Raw genomic sequence first — 16,012 nt, 5'->3', positions numbered from 1 at the left:
GATTCATTAACAAATGGGGAAAATCTCTAGCAAGACAAAAACCCCACCGAGTGAATTTAAGGTCACCATTCCCAAGAATCCACTAACCAATAATCAAGCGGTTACAAATATGATGAATCTTACCACTACCCTAGCCTATCCTAGTATACCAACCTATAGTTGAACCTTCGCTTTAATACCCAATTGAACTTGATCTTGTACTAGACTTCTTTCCTTTGCATGGATCCCAGTACATGACTAACTCTAACAATTTGATTGACTGTTTTTTACTGCAAAGTTCTTACTTCATAAATGATAAAGATCATGAATCACTTGGTTACAAAACCCTAAGGCGCACAAAACACAGTAGCTTCTCACAGAGTGTATGAGTTCTACGTCTTTGTTTTTGTGTATGATGACTTTTAAAATAAGCCTTATATATGACTAGGGTTGTAAGAACACTCTCATCAGGTGTCTTAAATGTGTTAAATTCCATAATATGACACATTTAACACTTCAAACACCAAAAACGGAGTTTTATCAGGTGTGTCAAATGTCTCAAAAATTTGAGACATGCTACAATACTGTTCCATCTTTGGAACGGTACAGACAGGTGTGTTAAAAAAAATTCTTTTTTATTCATTTCTGTCTCTTCTTTTATTACTTTTCATCCTTCTCTCTTACTTTTTCCTTCTTTCTTCCTCCGCCTGTTCCTTTTTTCAGTCACTCCCTCTTTCCTTTCTCTTCTTCTTTCTTCTCCAGCGTCTTCAATGGCTTCAGGTTCTTTTTTTTTTTTTTTGCTTTTTTCTTTTTTCCGTTCCCTTTCTCTGCGCTTCTCTCTATTTTTTTTTTCTTGTCACGAAGAAGAAGGCGATTTCGATTGAAGGGACTCACTGGAAGGACTCGCCGATCTGAAGCAGAACTCGCCGATCTAAAACTTAGCTCGCCGATTAAAGCATGCCGATCTGAAGCAGAGCTCGCCAATTAAACCCACCCAAAATGTCTCGGTGTATGTCCGATCCTTGCTCGTTGTAATTAATTTTATAATTGATTTGGTGGATTTGGGATGTGGGTTTGTTTTGATTTGGTGGAAGTGGGTTTGTGCCGGTGGTGGGTTTGTTTGGTTTAGTGGATGTGGGTTGGTGGCTGTGGCCGTTGTTGCGGCATGGTTGTTGGTGGCCGTTGTTGCGGCAGTGGTGGTTGTGCCGCCATTGTTGTTGTTGTTGTTGTTGTTGTTGTTGTTGTTGATGATGATGATGATAGGAGGAAGTAATATATTATTTTAATGTGTAGTAAATATTATTTTAATGTATAGAATTGAAGGATAAAACATCTGATAAATGGGATATTGTAAAATGATGTGGTAAAATGATAAAGTAGGTGTTTGATGTGTCAAAATGAGATTTTTTTTGAAACATCTGATGAGAATGCTCTAAGAAGTTTAATTCTAGTAATTCAAGTCATCATGGGCCAAATTTCAAATCTGAGATTTCTAAAATCACAAATCTCAATAGATTGAGCTTATGTCAAGCTTATCCATTAATCTTCGATAGCAGCATCTGTCGAGCTTGTGTCAATATTTAATGAAACAGTTTTTTTTCATATGTTTCTTGGATCAACCTTCATATCTTTAATGATACCACTTGATTTGTTTGAACAACATACTATTTGATACATTAAACCCAACTTAGATCTAACCAATTACAAGTAAAGTGCGTTTTGTCAAAGAATTAGTCAATTACAAAGAAAAATGGCCTTAGCAATCATAAAGAAGTGAGAGTTCTAAGCCATCACAATTCTTATGAGACATTCTTATATTGTGCTTTAATGGAGATTTAAAAACCATTTAAGAGAGATGGTATAAAATCTTTTTATTATTATTTAGATGTCTAGATATAGTACATATATATATATATATATATATATATATATATATATATATATATATATATATATATATATATATATATAAGTGCAATAAAATAAAGGGGGAGAGGGGATGTGCAAGAAATTAAATGGGATGACATAAAATAAAAAGGAGATGGGGATTGCTTGAAATTAATTAGGATGACATAAAATTAAAAGGCAATAATAATAAAATCCCTAGATGCCTAGGTGCAATGAGATTTCTTTCCCCTAAGGGTACTTCCCATACATAGCCAAGGAGATGGTTCAATACTCATCTAGGAAAACAAACACAACAATATAAATCAACAACAATAATATGAAGATTGAAATAAAGAGATAGATATATACACAATATGTACAAGAGCATAGAAAGTAAAGCAAATATGAACAAGAAGCAAGATAAAAGAAAGATTTTATATATATGGAAAATGATGATTACAATATAATAAAAAGGGTGGGATGGGTGTAGTTATTAAGAAACTAACCCATCCCTATAGCCTTACCCAAAAAAATTACAACAAAAATGGATGGAACTTTTTTTTTTTTTTTTGTGTGAATTTTCTTACTATTTTCTAATTTTTCTCACTTTTTCACTCTTTATTTCACTATTTCTTCCTATTTTTCTCCATGATTTTTCCAAAAAATAGAGGGTATTTATAGGGGAGTGAGAAAAATGGGAGGCTAGCATTAGTGTATCTGATACACTAATGCTATCCTCCCACTTTTGCCACCTCATCAGTCCTTTTTCGTATTTTTTTTTAAATTTCTAACCCAATTTTTGTTGCTGTTTGGAGGCCTTTCCGAGCTTCGTTCTCTTCGAAATTTATATGCACGGAAAGCTCTAGATATATACACAATATGTACAAGAGTATAGAAAGTAAAGCAAATATGAGCAAGAAGCAAGATAAAAAAAAGATTTTATATATATGGAAAATGATGATTACAATATAATAAAAAGGGTGGGATGGGTGTAGTTATTAAGAAACTAACCCATCCCTATAGCCTTACCCAAAAAAATTACAACAAAAATTGGATGGAGCTTTTTTTTTTTTTTTTTTTTGTGAATTTTCTTACTATTTTCTAATTTTTCTCACTTTTTCACTCTTTATTTCACTATTTCTTCCTATTTTTCTCCATGATTTTTCCAAAAAATAGGGGGTATTTATAGGGGAGCGAGAAAAATGGGAGGCTAGCATTAGTGTATCTGATACACTAATGCTACCCTCCCACTTTTGCCACCTCATCAGTCCTTTTTCATTTTTTTTTTTAAATTTCTAACCCAATTTTTGTTGCTGTTTGGAGGCCTTTCTGAGCTTCGTTCTCTTCGAAATTTATATGCACGGAAAGCTCTAGATGTCTAGTTTCCAATGTTCCTAGCATCACTTGATTTGGAGCTACAGTTGTATATATATTGTGCCTGGAAGGAATGTGATGCAAAGCTGAAAAATTCAGTGACATTTTTTCTTGAAAAGTTCATATCTTCCAATCTAAAGCAGATATTGTCGAGCCCTTTTGATGAAAATTAGCGAAGACCTTGTTCTTCAAGATGTTCCAGCCCGCTCGTTCCAATTCTTGTCTAATTGGTATAGTTCACTGTGCAAAGAGGGTAAAAAATTGCCAGTTTTCCTGGAAAAAAATAGTGAAGATTTTATTAGGGCTTTTGGTATTTTGGTGATATCTCATTTGTTTCGACTCTGATTTTGGCTTGTAAACTATCGTTTCGAAGGGGAAAATATTCCCTACAAGGCGGTCCAAAATTCAACATGATTCAAAGGTCGAATAAAAAAGTCAACTTTTTGACCATTCTCGATTAGGGTTTTGGTCTGAATTGCTGTAAAATGATTTTTTCGAATGTTGTGACCTTTTGATCCACCACCCAATCATATTGTATTTATTTTTTCCCTTTTTGGTTTTAAAATTCATTATTTTTCACCTTTTTTATTATTTACTTATATTTTTGGTTTTTGTTTTGACGCGTGAATCAGGACTGGACAAAATACAGTATCAACACTTGGGAACCGAGATCTGGCCTTCCTTTGTTTCTAGTGCATGACACATAAAAAATATGGGAGAAAATGGATCTTATTGGTGTTTGGTTAGAGAGGAGGGGAGGATAAAAAATTGGTGGGGCCCATGTGTTTTCTCCCATGACCAAACAAAATTCTATCTCTTTAATTTGGAAGAAAATATAGGGAAGAAGAATAGTTGCATTCAATGACTAACTACCCATTCCTACCACTACACGGATTTGCTTGTTGCTTTTTCACTTCTTCTCTTTTTATTTTTGTTTTTTATTGCTTTCTTGGGCATGGATCTGTTGGTTGCATTAGTCCTGTCCACACATATCCGGTGACTCGACCCACCTGGAGACCCGACTGGGACCAATTCGAAACTGACTAACCCGAACTACTCCGGCGGTTGGTGATGGATTTTCTCCACTAGAAACCGACTCCGGCGGATCGGTTTTGGTTTCTCTCCCCCCAAAAACCCGAACCAACCAGCGAAAAACCCATAATCCGGCAAAAAACCTAGATTCCGACGAGAAACCTAGATTTCGACGAGAAAAATTCCAGATTCCAGCGATAGAAAACCCAGATCTCAGCGAAAAAACCTTGATTCAGGTGCTATTTCACGTAGATCCGACGAGATTTTGACCAGATCTAGCGAAATCTCATTGAATCCGATGAGATTACCGCCAGATTTGGTGAAATCTCATAGATTCCGATGAGATTTTCATTGGATCTGGGTTTTTCTCACATTTTCTCGCAATTTCCTCGCCGTTTTCTCAAATCTTTAACGTTGACCGACCTATCCGCCACCTGTTGAAGTCTAATCCACCCGACCCGTTTACTCCAGCAGTCGGCGGCGGGTGAGTTTTTCCAAAACCCGATTCCGTCGGGTCGGTTCCGGGTTGGGCACAAACCTGACCCGGACCGACCTGTGGACAGGCCTAAGTCACATCTTGACAATTTTTTCCCCATTTCCCCAATCATACATGTTTTTTCCTTATTATTTTATTCTTCATTTTATTTTATTTTTCTTATTATGTGGATTTTCTTATTTTATTTTATTTTTATCTAGGCATGACTTTTTTTTAATAATAAATTTGGATGATTGCTTTTTGAGAAACGTTATGTCCACAACACTTTTACAATAGATTTTAAGTGGTTGGTTGTTACTGATTGTTATTTTTGGGTCCAAAAAGTAATCTTAACTATAGGTTCAAATTTGAACCAATAACAACTAACTACCTATGATTTGTTGTGAAAATATTGTGAACATATCACTTTCCTTTCTTTTTTTATTTTATTTTTTTACACTTTTTTTTATTTTAGTTAGGCATTATCTTTTAACATGTAATATTTGAATAAATTTATACAAAATCATTTTTTATCTTATTTTTATCTAAGCATGACTTTTTTTAATATTTAATTTGAATGCTTGCTTTTTTTTTTTAGTCGGGCATCATTCTTTAACATAGTATTTGAATAAATTTATACAAACCTTTTTTTTTTCTCTCTCCATTTTTTTTTTCCATTCCCATTTTCCATGCTCCACCACTTTCATCTCTACAACTAGGGGTGTCCACGGGTCGGTCCGGGTCGGGTTTGTGCCCAACCCGAGACCGACCCGTTAGAATCGGGTTGAACAAATACTGACCCGCCGCCGACCGGCGAGGGAGTCGGATCGGTGCGGTCGGTTTTGCACCGGAAGCACGGTCGGTTCGGTCAGAACCGTCCATGGTGAAAAATCCTGCCATAATTGTTGATTTCAGGCGAAAAAACGTCAAATCCGGTGGAGACTCACCGGATCTGGTGAGATCTCACTACATTTGGACAAAATATCACTCGATCTACTTGATAAGTCACCGAAATATGAAAATCTGGTGCCAAAATCTGAAAATTTGAAGTCGGGATCTAGAAATTTGAGGCCGGAATCTGGAAAATACCACCGGATTCTGGAGAAAGTCACCGGAATCTGGAAATAATTGCCGAAATCTGGAATTTTTTTCTAGAAATACCTAGTACATCGGTCGGATCGGGTTTTTTTGGGTTCTGGAGAGGAAAACCGAGACCGATCCGCCGCCGTCGGTTTTTGGAACAACAGACCCGTCGCCGACCGGTGACTTGATCGGGTCGGACGGTTTTCGGGTCAGATCCGGTCGGATTCTTCGGGTGGGTCGGATCTCCGGATTGGATGGACAGCCCTATCTACAACCGAAGTACCTTTAAAAGTTGTTCCTTTTACTTTCCCTTCCCTGCCGCAACAAACCTAAAGTAACTCAACAAACAGTTCATTCTCTTGGTGATGTATCAGCCTATGCGTGAGCGAATTCCATACGACGTCGTCAACGACATCTTTGGTCGGCTACCAGTGAAATCCTTAACCCGATTGAGGTTCCTTTCCAAATCTCGTAACTCCATTATCTCCGACCCCACTTTCATTTCCACACACTTCAACCTCAACCGAACCAAATCGCTAATTTCCACCAACACTCACAGTGGTCATTTGCAATATACTCCAACAGTAACAGTCATCTTCCACTTCCAAACAATTGTGTACTGTTGTTTGCAACAACGACCAAACGTTGACCCAGGTTTTTAAATTTGAAATCCCATCGTTTCTTGACAAGTTCAGCATAGTTGGCTTCTGTAACACCATGTTCTGCCTAGCTGGTTATGATCAAGATCTTAATCACATAATCTATTTGTGGAACCCAAGTATTAGAAAGTTTAAGATGTTAGATATAGAGGGCGTTTGGATTCCACTGAAGCTGCGTCTACGTTTTCAGTTTTTTTTTTTTTTCCTCCAGCCGCAAGTATTGACCCAATCTTCTGTGAACAGTGCATTTGTGCACTATTCACGGACCTACAAATTTCACTTTTCAGCAACTTTTTCATTAAAAATGGGTCCCGCGGTACTATTCACACATTTTAAAATTATTTTGCTACAGTGTTTTCAGTTTTCAGTTTTTAGCAATAAGTTCTATCTAAACGGACCCATATTTTAACAATTCACTTTTGTGTTAAAGTCAAAAGAACAATATACAAACCTAAGAATAATCAATAACATAAATAGATGTGAAAAGTAAAAGCAATAAACAAATACGAAATATATATAAAAAAAAAAATCTGCAAATAATTAAAAACTCACAGACTAAATGCATGAAGGATGAACAATTCAAATTAAGTCTTGTGTTTGACACAATCTCCTTAAAGTAAATTTCGCCCCTCACACAATTACGGTAGTGTTTTGAGACGTACTCATGGACGTCTACCTCTCAGAATAAAATTATCTACAACACGAAAATGAAACACACAATGTAGTGCTCTATGAATTACTCAATGTCTCTTTCTCTCTCTTTGATACAAAATGAAAATGTACAAAAAATTCTCACTAAGAGAGTTTTTCTTCTTAAAAGTAGTTTTTATGAATGAAGGACTATGTAAAAATTATACAGTAATAACTGCTATGTACAGACTAACTGACTTAAAAAATTAAAATAATAAAATATTATTATTTGGACAAGTAAGCTTAGTCCACATATGCCAAAGGTCCAATCCAATATCCAACTCTTGAGCATATAAACTCATATATTATCCTTTTCTTTTTTTTATGTGAGACTCAAGAATTTTACCACTTATAATAACATCTTTAAGTAAACATAAAAAATATCAATTTCTTATCTATTTTACGTTATTTTTCCTACATAAGAAGCTTCTATCTACTCGCTTTCTTTACAGTGATGTTCGAGTTGTTTTTGGACTTGTTTTTGACTCTAAAAACAATGACTTCAAGGTTCTAAGACTAGTAACAACTTGTTGGGGGCGGAAAAGCCACTGGCTGAGGCAGAGATATACACTTTGAGTACGGATGGAGAAAAGTTATAATAACAGTGGAGTCCTTGCGAGGGTATGAACCCAATTTTGGATCTATTGTTTCTGTTCTGCCACTCTCTGTATTTTGTAGTGGAGCTTTGCACTTTATAGCATATACTTGCCGCCACCATTTCATTTTGTCCTTCGACGTCCATGATGAGACTTTCCATGAGATGATGTTGTTTCTGGCTCAAAATGATTTACCTTCTTTTCAACTAGTGGTATTCAAGGGATTGCTGGCCGTTATTTTCTTCTGTCATCGTCCATGTAATACTGGTTGCCTGTGCGACTTCTGGGTTATGGAGGAGTATGGTGTCGTTGGGTCTTGGACTAGAAAATGTTTGATTCCAATGGATTTGCCTCATGATTCCTATGGCTGCATTGATAATGGTGAACTTCTATTCAAGAGTGCCAATGGGCTGGTTTCAATTAACCCTGAGAGTCTAAATTGCCGCATTCTTGCGATTGAAGATGCTAATTGGGTGGGTTTCTCGGCTAATTATATGGAGAGCTTGATTTTACTTGATGAAGGTGAGTAAATGTGAGAATTATCTTTAGCTATTATATCGCTTTTACTGCTGAAAGCTTCAGTTTTTCCGTCATCATTGTGAAAATTATCTTAGCTATTATAGTATAATTTATGTTCAAGCTTTTTCGTTTAGGAAACTAGATACTTTTGATGCAAAAAATTAAGGTTGTTAGCTAAATTACATTTGACAGTTGATGGTTAGAAGCGTTGAATAGAAGTGGATCTTATTGATTTTGTCTTTCTGTCTTCAGTGTGCATTTCTTATAAACAAATTTAGGACTCTGAGCAGAGAATACTAGGCTTAGGTTTGCCTTTCGCTAAGAAAATGTGTCCTTGGCCCTGTTCTAGTGTTTCTAACTTAATTCAACCTTGGAGTTAAAGAGTATCACCTGCTCTTTATTTTTTCTTTTCTTAGGTCTTTCTCAGCAACCAAACAGTGACTGTGATTAGTTAGGATTGTAGAGACAAAAGTTTAATAATGATTAGGTTTTTTGTTTGCTTGATTTTGTTCTATATTGGCTTTGTTTCGAGTCTGATTGCTGAAAAAATGGAAAGAAAATGATTGTTAAGTCGGAGTTAATGATAGTTTCTGCACTACCAGTTAATCAAATTAACATCAGTAGGGACTAGAGAGAATGTGGATTTTCAAATATTAATAGTTTTGCAGTGTTTTTGTACTGTATATAGGCAATGTTGAAGCGCAAGGTGAAGGTGGTTCTGGTTCGTGTCCAAAACCAAAACAGAAGGGAAAGCCTTTTTATTTTATTTTATAGAAACAACAGAAGGAAAAGTCTATACGCACAGTTTTCGTTAAAATAGGAATTTGCCCATACACAGCAACGCACCGTTTCACCAATAACCCAGGTTGATATGCAGTTATGCACCGTTTTGAATAAGCACTGAATGTATTACTGAAGGTACCAAACGATGTCGTCTGGTAGCGCTCAGTTGTCCGTTGAAGATGGCGCGAAAAAATGGTTATGAAGTTTAAATAGTAAACTATTTAGTTACGACGAAACTAGAATTCGTAGTGGGCCAAAGTATAAACTCAAAAAAGTTTATAAAAATTAAAACTAACATCTACTCAAACTTTGTTGAATTTCATCACATTCATTAACATTATGACCTCATATTTTCACAATTTTGACCAAATACTAATTTATTCAGTGGTAATTTTTTGGAATTTTGTTTGAAAATTTTCATGAATTGAGACAACAACACTAGAGGCGATGTTGTATTATCAGCTTCAAATTATTTGTAATTCTTTATCTTTAAAAAAATCAAATAATATAGATAATTTTCTCATTATCAACAATTTAAGTAAAAGTTTCGTTATTTCCATATTATATAGCTTTATCGTTTCAAAATTTAGTCCAAAAAATAAACCAAACAAACATACCCCACAAGCTACAACAACATTAATGTTAATAAAATATTTTCTAAAAATAGTTAATAATTCATAAAAATAAACCTACAAACAAGCATTAGTATCCACTGCACACATTTGATCATAGTTCTCACGGGCTTCATATTTTTGGATCAATATGCAATGGGCAAAAGGATGTTACAATTTTCTTTTTAGTTTTCATGGGTTAAAATGTAAAGATTTTGAAGGAAGGGGGCCAAAAATATATTTTTTAGGGGAAATTTTTGTATATATAGTGCTATATTTTTTTTTCAAAATTTGGGGAGGGGGGGGGGGGGGGGATGGCCACCCTCTGCCCTAACATGGGTCTGTCCCTGATGATTTGTACACTATAGATAGAAAACCATTACTTAGATGTAAATTAAGCAAGAATTTCAGTTTTTCATTAATAAGATTTTCTCTCAAACTTTCTCTCTCTCTCTCTCTCTCTCTCTCTCTCTCCCTACAATTCTCTCTGATTTTCTTAGTTCTTAATCTTGCTTCATTACGAAATTCTTAGAATAAAGAATTTCTTCAGGCAGGAGGATTGTTTAGTTGTTTGTGCCTGTGGGTGGCAATGTGTATTGAGAGATTTGGGAAAATTATTGAGTACCGACGACTTATTTTTGTTTAGATTTTGTACCAGTAAGATGCTTTAAGAGTTCTCAGTAGTATTTAGCAACTCCAAAATGTTCTCAATGGATAGCTAAGCAATTCTATTCATTTGTGCTTTCAGCATTGACCATCCAAACCCCCTTTAGTCTAATTGGCCTACTTTGCGATGATTAGTTCCATAGCTATTTGTCATAGAATATAGTTGTCACTTATTCTCAAGTCCAACAACTAGCAATAGCTGAAATTTTGCTTCCTTTTAGAAGTTTAAAACAATGGAATTCTAATTAATCATAATTAACATTGGAAGAAACCAAATTTTGCATTAAGATCATTAGTAGGAATGCAAATCTTATGTACCATTTTTTATGTACCACTCTATGTTCCACCAATCATTACTTATCATGTGTGTGTATAATTGCTTTCTATTTCAAACTTCAGTTATTCTATAAAGAAAGTAAAATGAAAACATGGCAAGTAGTGATTGGTGGAATATAGAGTGGTACACAGAAAGTGGTACAGAATATTTGAACTCAGTAGTAGGTGTTGATGTAACAATGATTTAGGACAAACTTGAAGTACTTGTCATATGCATATGTTAGACTTTAGGATAGGAAAATTTTTCTTCTTATTATTATTTGATAAGTAAAGAAAGATTTTGTTGCAAAAAGACCACTTCATGTTCAAAAGATGTAAAGAAGTATAAAGAATTAGAGAATGTAATTATGTATAGAAAGCAATGGCTCTATGAGCTACGGAATGGAGATGTTATTAGTGAAATCCCATGTGCAAGACCAATCAAATAAAGAAGGCGTGATAAAATGCAATTTTGCCTCATCAGTACGATAGAGGACCTGAAGATCTTGTATCAAAGAAAGCACTAAGCAGATAATGACACCGGTTTGGGGTTTACCAAAGACCATTCAATACTTAAATTAGCTTGAACTCTTTAGAAATCTATAATCTGTAGAGTAATTTGTGTGTGTGTTCAATATGAATCACTTACTTGTCTCTCTTGGTTTTATATAGCCTTTGTGTGAGTAAATTTTCAATCTGTTGGCCTTTCCTTAAGTTGTACCTGAGCTAGAGGATTTATGGCTCATAATGAGCACTTGATCCCATCCCTTTAATGTTCGTAACGACCATTAAATGCACATAATTGGACGGCGGTAACGGCTCCGTGTTATTTCATGATTTGGTCATTAAATACTGTCTAGAATTAATGCACTTACGCTCGTCCATACTTTCACTCGTCATTAACTTGGACGAGCATTTTATCTCTATTCGTCAAATGATTTGTGCATTTATCTTCTTAGGAATTATGGTTGAACTAGAGGGTTAAATGGCTCATTTAATAGCCATTTAACCCCCCATTCAATTTCTTGGCTATGTAATGGCCAGTTTGAGGTGTCCGTTACACTTGTGCCATTTAAGTGAGGAATTTATATCTAGGCATTAATGTGCGCTTAAGATCGACCTTAGTAATAGCGGTCATCCTTAGTAATGATGGTCATTTTATGGATGACCATTTTACACTACTTGTCAGTTGCCCCATTTATTCCTTTATCGTCCTTTGTTTGGACGAGCATAGGAATATGAAAGGTTTTTGGCAATTCAATCTCCCCTTCATGTCCTGAGATTCTCATCCTATCACGTTTAATGCGAGGCGACTTTCTCGTCAAGTGATTGACACATGCCTTCTTTTCATTGGTTGCGTGTGCGAAATTTTCTTGAGCTTCCTATGCCCCTTGATTTTTGTTTTCCTTTTTAGAAAAACTACTCGTCAGTTTTTAATCATGCGAATTTAATCATATGACTTACTCTCGCTTTGAGAATTTGATCGTCATTATGATTGTGTTCATTAGTTTTTAACCATGCGAATTTAATCATATGACTTACTCTCGTTTTGAGAATTTGATTGTCATTATGATTGTGTTTGTTGGTTTTTAACCATACGAATTTTATCATATGACCTACTTTCGCTTTAAGAATTTGATCGTCATTATGCTTGTACTCGTCCAAATTAAACCTTATGTGATGATTTTACTTTTACCAAGATTTTTATCATCTACTTGGTTTTACTCATTGGACTTTCAATGACGGGCTTTCTTCTTGATTTTTTTTTTTCTTTTGTATGGTAATAATACTTTCATATCTTTCAAGAGAACAACATTTATTCATGTGGGGAAAAATGCTCCCTTATTCATTCTTGCTTAGAAAACAGTTTGATGAAAGAAAATTGAAAACGTCATCTAACTTGCGATAATACCTCTTGAAGTGCTCAACACTCCATAGACAAGGTAACCGTTTGCCGTTGAGTGATTCGAGGTAACAAGTTCCTCTTTTAGAATATTTTACAATCTTGTATGAGCCTGGATATTTTCGTTGTCATTCTTTCGACTGGGGGAACGATCGTTCTTCTCCATCTTTTTGTGTTAGAGCTCATAAATTTCTTCCATCTTTCGCTTGCCATCTATTCCATTTGCCGTTAATGCATCCTCTCTGTTCATGTCCTTTTAGGCTTTGAACAAGAGGTTTGTCATTGTAGTTGGCGGAGTCTTCCCTAGAGAGAAGATGAGGTCAAGATTGTTTAACCCTGCTTGGAAGGTCGTCATTATCATCTGATTGTTTGTCTCGTCAATTTCTAGCACTGCTTTGTTGAAGCGTTTTACATATTCTCTCATGGTTTCCCCTTCTTGTTGCATCACAGTTAACAGGTATGAGGTGGGCCTCTTATGGTGTTGGCCTCCAATGAAATGGTAGAAAAAAATTCGCTCAGTTGCTTAAAGTTCACAATAAAGGCCGCGGGCAGCTTTCGAAACCACACTCTTGCTACTCCTCTGAGGGTTGCTAGGAATGTTCTGCAAATTACCTCGTCTGGGGTCTGCTAGAGGTTTAATATTGTCTTGAATGCCCGTATGTGATCTAGGGGATCCTTAGTGCCATCGTAAACCTCCAACTGTGGGAGACAAAATTTGGGAGGCAGAAGGCACTCCAAAATGCTGGCAGTAAAGGGTGTGTCTGTCCTCTTGATATTGCCATCAAGATTTATCGCCGTCTTTCCCTTCATGGTGTTCTTGACTTCATCTAACTCCTTCCTCATGTTTTTCATCATTTGATCGTTGTCATGAGTTGACTATACGGTGTGCTTAGAAGTTTCTCTTCCGCTATTTCTTGGACTATGGGCTTCATCGTCATTGTCATAGCAATTACGCCATGACTGTGATGTATATGTGCCCTCTGAACGCACTCTCCGCTTCAAGTCTTCATTTTGTTTCTTCAATTCTTGCACATTGGCTGTTAGTGCTTGGATTTGTTGAGCCACCACCACCGGGTTCAGAAACGCAATTGTCGTTGAGTCTATTAGTTCTAAGGAACTTAGTTAGTAGAGAATTCAAAGGCTTATTGATTGATAACTTGTTGTTCTCACAGACGACGCCAAATTGATAAAATGCGATTTCACTTCGTTAGTACGATGGAAAACCTAGAGATCCTATATCAAAGAAAACACTAAGCAGATAATGACACTGGTTTGGGGCTTGCCAATGACCCTTCGATGATTAAATTAGCTTGAACTCTTTAGAAATCTAAAATTTGTAGAGTAATTTGTGTGTGTGTTCAATATGAATCACTTACTTGTCTCTCCTGACTTTATATAGCCTTTGTGTGAGTAAATTTTCAATTTGTTGGCCTCACCTTACATTGTACTTGAGCTAGAGGATTTATGGCTTAATAATGACCACTTAATCCCAGTCCTTTAACGTTTGTAATGGCCATTAAATGCACATAATTGGACGGAAATAACGGCTCCACGTTCATTCATCATTTGGTCATTAAATGTTGTCTGGAATTAATGCACTTATGCTTGTCCATACTATTATTAGTCATTAACTTTGACAGTTTGCAATATGGACGAGCATGTTATCGCTATCCGTCGAATACTTGGTGCATTTATCTTCTTAGGTGTTATGGTTCAGCTGGAGGGTGAAATGGCTCAATTAATAGCCATTTAACCTCCCTATTAGGGATGACAAATTTTCCCTGCCCCGCTTGACCCGCCCCTCCCCGCTTCGCCCTGTGCGGGTTTTTCCCGCCCCGCAAAGGTGATGGGGCGGGGATGGAGAGAGATTTTAGACCCGCACCACGGGGCGGAGCGGGAATGGGTTTACACTTTTTAGACCCACCCCGCCCCACCCCGCGTTAATAAGGATTAAATTATAATTTTTTCATACTTTAAAATCCTACTATTTAAACAAAAATATCATCAGCTTATTTTATTCTACCTAACGTGGTTCTACCTCTCTTTTATCTCAAGCAAAGTTGGAAATAAGGTACCAAGTTTAACTCTCTTTTTTTGTCTTTTCATTCATGATTCATATGAGATTTTTGTGTCATATTATGAGATTTTTGTTGTGACATTGTCTTGTTAAACATTTAGATAATATTATTTAGTTTTTGCTAAAAATTAGTTTGATTTGACAGGATAAATTTATTTATAACTTCAAGTATATTTTTAATATTGAAACATGTCATTTTATTTGAAAAATTTGTAATAGTTATAGGGAAAATTAACAAGAAATAAAATTTTACGGTGTAGGGCGGGGCTTCGCAGGTCTTCAAAAGGCCTTAAGGGGCGGAGATGGGGCAAGAAATTTTGCCCGTCATGCGGGGCGGGGCAAGGATGGGGCAAGAAAAATCTATACAGGGCGGGGGCGAAGATCCCATCCTTTGGCCCCACCCCGCCCCGCCCCATTGCCATCCCTACTCCCTATTCAATGTCCTGTAATGGCTGTGTAACGGTTAGCTTGAGGTGGCTATAATAGCTGTGAGCTGGTGGCTATACGTCCAATACACTTGTGCCATTTAAGTGAGGAATTTATATCTAGGCATTAATGTATGCTTACAATCGTCCTTAGTAATGATAGTCACTTTATGGACGACCATTTTACACTACTTGTCAAGGCAGAAATGCATTTTTGGTTCTTACATTTTGGCCCTATTTTTATTTTGGTCCATACTTTTTAATTTTACCACATTTACTCCCTAAAATCAATAAACGATTTCGTTTTGGTCCCTACCGTCATCTCATTAACATAAATATCCTATGTGGCAGACGGATTCTACTGTTAGCACAGTAAATGCTGACATGACCATTAAAATAATAATAAAATTTGTTATTTGGCATTTAAATAATGCCACATCATTATTTTTCTTTTCCTTAATTATTTTAAAATAAAATTTTCTTTTCCTTAATTATTTTAAAATAAAATTTTCTTTTCTTTTCTTTTAATTATTTTTTTTATTATTATGTTCTTTGTGTTCCCATTATTGTTCATGTTCTTCCCCAAACCTATTTATATTCTTTCTCACTTCCCTAGAATTGTTCATGTTCTCCCTCAAATAACTGGTTGCCCAGAAAATTAATGTATTTTCTTAGCAACCAAACATGCAAAACACACATAGCAATCTTCAAATTTAGACCAAAACCCAGCAATCACCTGAACATCTAAACCAAAACACCAAAACATCTCAACCGAGACACCAAAAATCTCAACTGAAACACCATAACAAAAAAAATCACAACACACCAACCCACCCCACAACCCATCACTGGACCCAACCGACCACTGCTTCACAACCACCAACCCACCCCACGACCCACTCTAACCACAAACCCCCCCCCCCCATGACCCACCACCG

At 36.1% G+C, this 16,012-nt stretch overlaps 1 pseudogene; it reads left to right on the top strand.

Moving 5' to 3' along the window:
- Positions 1 to 6,195: 6,195 nt before the first annotated feature.
- LOC142644041 (F-box/kelch-repeat protein At3g23880-like) lies at positions 6,196 to 12,974 on the top strand (annotated as a pseudogene).
- Positions 12,975 to 16,012: the final 3,038 nt, after the last annotated feature.

Source organism: Castanea sativa, chromosome 7, assembly GCF_040712315.1.
Source record: "Castanea sativa cultivar Marrone di Chiusa Pesio chromosome 7, ASM4071231v1".
In the NCBI taxonomy this organism is placed as follows: Eukaryota; Viridiplantae; Streptophyta; class Magnoliopsida; order Fagales; family Fagaceae; genus Castanea; species Castanea sativa.
Note: the sequence above shows the minus strand (reverse complement) of the source record. Positions and strands in the feature narration are given on the sequence as shown.